Raw genomic sequence first — 5,668 nt, forward strand, 5'->3', positions numbered from 1 at the left:
AATTGAGGAAAGAGAAATGGGTGGCATATAAAAGGGCTCTTGACTTCATTCATCAGTTTGATAGCAGTTATGACCCTCTTTCTAGTTTCAATCCCTTTGAGGAAAAAATAAAATTCTTAATTCTTTATTTTGAAGACCTCATGCAAACTTTGAAAGAAAAGAGGGAGGCTATAATGAGAGATGATCCTGATAGGGTTAGATTGGTTCTTCCTAAGCTTTCCTTTGCTAAGGCTATCCCACCAGGTGATTATGTAATGCACAAGAAATCAAAATATAGTGTGATGATACTAGTGACTGGTGTGCCTTCTACTTCAAGAGGGAAAAGAGAAATTGAAGATTTCATTGACATCCAAGACTCCCCTAAAAGGCAAAGAGTGGGGAAGGAAGTGAAAACCAATGAGCCTCAGTATTCTCCATCTCATTCCCCCATCCACATAGGAGATGAGCAAGTGGTGGCCGAACAGTTGTTACAGTTGGGGAGTCTTGGGGAGATTGCCTACACATATGAGGAAACCCAATAAGGGATACGAGAAGAGCCACCTAGTGCTGAGATGAACTTGACTGAAGGTGAGCTCAAATGTAAAGAGCTAGACCTAACTATCAAGCAAGCCAGTGAGGAGTTCCTGGCTAATAGTAACTTTGTTACAATAGGGGCCTTCATGCAATTTGTATGAAAACAAAAAATGGAACAATTTAAGGCTAGATGTGAAAAAAAGAAGAGTGAGCAACCTCATAAAGATGTAACTCAGGTGGAGGAAGAGGTAAAAGAAGAAATAAATGAAGAATTCAAGACCATTACTCCTGAAAAGGGAAGAGAGATGGTATCAAAGGCTGGTGTTTTGATCCTCCTTGAGTGGGATATAGCTGATGCTCTGGTACTTGAAGCGGTCAGGAAGGAAACTAAACCCATGGAAGGAGTGACCTTCAACAAAGATAATGCTGCTTTAGTTATGTGGTCATTGAAAAAGGATGAAAATAGAAGAAGGAAAGATGCCTTAGATTCTAGTTTGCTAGGAGGTATGATTGTAAAAAGAGTTCAAGATACAGGGATGGTGGAAGCTACAAACACAGTCTTAGAAACTGCAAAGTTCAGTGTAGCAGTGGCAGAAAAGGAGGCAAAAGAAAAGGCTAATCTCCATTTGAAATTGGAAACAATCTTGAAGGCTTATAATGAATCCAAAGAAGGAATATTCAACTGAGATAGTATTATTGGTAGGCTTCAGTGTCAGTTGGCAGGTGAGCACCATCAAGGTGAATCCTCTACTCTTATGATAGCTTCTTCTTCAGCAAGACCTCCACCTACAAGTCCTATCATAGAATATCCCACTTTTCCTATGCCTTCCGGTTTCCAACCAACTGAAACTGTTCAACATGAGTTGGAAAAGTTGAAATAGGCTCAAGCCATGTTTGCAAGAAAATATGTGGAAAAGGTAAAAGGCACAATTTTGAAGTTTGTTGATTTAGTTAGGGCCTCTGTCATTCATATTTCTATGAAGAGGATTCTGAATATTTTGACCGAATTAAGAGAAGATGAGACCACTTTGCAACCAATTTTAAGTAAGTGGGTTCCTAGGGGAAATGAGTTAGAGCTTATGTGTTCATCCCATGCAGATGCAGAGGCAAATGACAATCTCAGATCCACCTATGAATTCATAAAATAAACGAATATACTCTCAGAAGAAAGGTAAGGTGTGAAAAGAAAAGCCCAATTGTATAGAAAAGAATATTCTGATCACAAGTATGAGTTGTTTCCAGGGGGTTTTATTGGTCCTGCTTAGTTAAAAGAGGAGAAGGCATGACTGGAAGAGCTGGACCACAAATTATCCCAAAGGGTCAATGAAATCATTAACACTGATGACACATCCTTATTTGTCAAAACAATTGAGGAGATTGAAAAGGTAAAATTACATTATGGTTTCATAGAAATAGAAATTGGGCAGTTAAGAGTTACTTGGAAAAGGCTAGAAGGGATGAAGGAGAAGATTGTTAGCTTCTCTTGGCCGAGTGATGACGTGTTCCAAGAGTGGAAAGAAAAGTATGCCAGACAAAGAGAGGATATTCCAGAACAGCTAGAAGATGTTGCTGTGGAGCAACAAACTGAAGAGGCCAATAATACTGAAAAGGACTTGTAATTGTTTCTTGGAGAATACTGCGGTCTGTAACAAACTTTTCTTAGAAATTGTCTGAAGCTTGTAAGCATCCATGATATTATAAATGGATACCAGGACTAGCAAAAGAGGGATCACAAGAATTTTAAAAAGAAGCTCTGGCAAAATATATTTAGTGCTTTTTTTTTCTGGTTTTAAGCAGATTACTCTAAGTTATGTAATATTTTCAAGAATGAATATGAATATACAAATCAAAGTTCCAGGCCTAAAATTTATTTGTCTTCTGGTGTGCATTCTTTAGTTTGTTGGTTTCATTTGGATAATCTAGGGTTGTTTGAATGAGCATGGATTGTAAGGCAATCTTATAGAAGTTATTTCTGGCTTTTCTCTTTAGGAGAGGGATTAAATGTGCATGAAATATTTCTGTCAGCAAATCTATTGTTTGTTTCTTTGAATCTGATGAGTTCTTTTAGTTAAATGAGAGAGGACCTATGTATATGTTAGGCATATATGGGGTTCATGAAATCCAAAGTGATGAAATGTATAAGAATGTTCAGTTTTGAAAACTCTTGCTTGATTTAGGTGACTCTATGGCCCAGATAAGGCACTGGTATCTGATTGTAGTATTTCTTTCTATCTTTTCTTCAAGATAAATATTGAAAATGAATACAAGTTTTTCTTTTAGTGTTTCAGTTTCATTGAGGTGATGAAATCCATAGGTTTTTAGCACTGGTTTATTGTGGATCTCAATTTTAATGTGTGAAAATATTCACAAAAGGTATACCCACCTGAACTTTGGATAAGTTCAAAGTGTGGAAGGTCTCAAAAAATTGTTATATGTTACTCTTGAGTTCTATTTCCCTAATCTTTTCATATGCAGACAAAGTTATTTTATTTCTTACAGGAAGGATAGAAGGGAAATCAAAATTTGAGACTAACAAAAGTGGCGACTTTGCTGGGGAATAGTCATAGTGTGCTTTATGTTACAGATTGGTGATAACTCAATGATGAATGAATAGTACCAAACCAGTACTAAGAGGGGGGGGTGAATCAGTACAGACAAAATATAGATCTAAATCGGTTCAGTAGCAATCACTCCAAATGACTGGCAAACAGTGACACCGGTTTGAAATAGAGTGCAATCGGTAAAACTCAGAACACCTAAAACAATTATAAACTGGTTGCTCACTGAGCTTTCCACTCAACTTAGAACTACACTACCATTTCACCCATATGTATGAACAGGTAATCTATCATCATATCTTCACAACAGCTAGTTCAACATGTTTTATTGGGAGGGATAAAACACAAAACCATCATATGCTTAACAGGTAATAACAAAGCATCACACATGACACACATATTTTTCACGTGGAAACCCAACTGGGAAAAACCACGGTGGGGATAAATACCCACAAGCTTGTTGTTGAACTCTTTGGAAGTTTGCTCTGTTAGAAGCCTTGTCCGGTTAAAGACATTACAAAAGGTTCTGCTAGGAACCGATCCTATTAGAGATCACCCGATTAAGGGATGGCTACAATACCCGGTTAAGGGTTAAACCCTGTTAAGGGTACCTTGTTAGAGGATTTCAAGTACTCAATAGCTAAAGGATTTCTAGAGATCTCTAGCTTTCCAAATCTCAATAACTTTGAGTTACCCTGTTAAGGGATTTACAGCAAGCCAGTTAAGGCTACTCCGTTAGGGGATTTTCCAACTGTTGAGGTGGTTAGAGATCAACAGGTATTACAATGATCTGGTAACAACACTCAATGCCAATGCAGATCTGCTTAAGCTCCTCTTCACCTTCTGCACTTACACTCTGCAAGTATCACTTCTCTCCTCTGGTTTGGCAAGGATCTCATATCCCTTCTCTTGGATACTCACACACAACTTTTGCCAACAACCTCTGAAAGAATCACAACATCGACCTTACAGGACAATAGATATGTCGATAGCATAAACTTTAAACCCTAGACCTATTAGGTTAAGGAATTCAAACAATTCAATCCTGATCGTTGATCATACTGTATTAAATGCAACAGATCTTTAATAAATCTCAAGACATTCTCCATCATTCATTATCCACCGATTTCATGGCGGTTGATAATCCATCATGCGTTTTCACCATTTACAAACTTCACACATTCCTGAGGTAGATAGGGATAGTCTTCTTCATACAAGATCCTTCAGGCGCGCAAGGCTAACATGGCAACATGATCTATTCTTTGTTATATTGCTTACTCATTACACAAAGATCACCAGTTGAGCCATACAGGCTTGAAGCACTTCAACCGGAAACCCTGAAGTTGAGACTACCAATTGGTAGTCATACAACGCTTCCATGTGCCGATTCCCATAACCATATGCCAGTTCATCTTGAACAAGCACACCACTTCACTTTGGCACAAATGTTGGTTCACAGTGTTATACCAGTTCTCACATATGCTGGTTCATACCTCTTCAACATATTGACATCAATGACAACATACAATGTCATTATGTCCACATATCGGTTCACATAATGCCAACAATTGGTGCCTGAATTGGTTGAGAAGTTTGTTCAGATATCTGTGTGTTGTGGAAGATCACCTGATCTCTCGTTTATGCTATCTTTCTCTTTGAGAATCTTCTTGACTTTGTTAAATCTTTGCAAGTGATTTGTTCAAGCTTGTTTTTTAATTTCCCATAGTCTTTGTGGGTGGCGACTCTGACAAGTATATCTAGTGCTATTGAATAGGTGTAATTCTTTTGAGAAAAACAAGCACAATGCAGAGAGGAAGGAACACCAGATCATTCATGAGGAATCATCCTCAAGAGACATTGCAAGAGGGATTACCTGAACAAGCAAGGAGAGGTCAGAAAAGATCAGTTGTACATGAGCCATCCAATGCTGCTTGGGTACAAAAGAGCTTTAATGCGGGTAAGTCATCTAAAAAGCCCATATATGCCAATTAGAATTCTTCTTCTTATGAGTTTGATCAGGATTATTTGGGTTTCCATTTTGGGTTGTTTGGTAGTAATGAGGAAGTCCAAATTCAAAATCAAAGGATATCTCATATTAGTTTATCCAGGAAAGACAGGAACAATTCAAATATTAAGAAGGACTCTATACACAGAACAATACATGGAAATATTAGTTTAATTGATATTGACCAAGTTCATATATCAGATTCTGAAGAAATGTTCCTTGACGAAGATAAGATATCCCAAGAATTTGAGGTCTTGAATAGAAAAGTCCATCATTTAATTTCCTTAAGGGCACAAAAGGAAGAAAATAAGGAAAAGGAGGTAAAAGAAAAATTGATGGAAAGGGATAGGCTTCTAAGACAAATTTCTGATCTTGAATTATTCACCCAAGAGAAAGCTAAGAGTGAGGATGAGGGTCCAGTCATCAGAGAAATTCTAGTTGCTAAGACCAACCCTGCATACAAACCTATTGTGCAACCGAATAGGGAAGTCCTTAGTGACCCACAACCTGTTAGAAATAATTTTGATAAGGGAAAACATAAGTGTATGGAAGATGGGTTTGGATCTAAGACTACAATGGAGATATCTCATAT

The sequence above is a fragment of the Cryptomeria japonica genome, chromosome 9 (genome assembly GCF_030272615.1).
Source record: "Cryptomeria japonica chromosome 9, Sugi_1.0, whole genome shotgun sequence".
Lineage (NCBI taxonomy): Eukaryota > Viridiplantae > Streptophyta > Pinopsida > Cupressales > Cupressaceae > Cryptomeria > Cryptomeria japonica.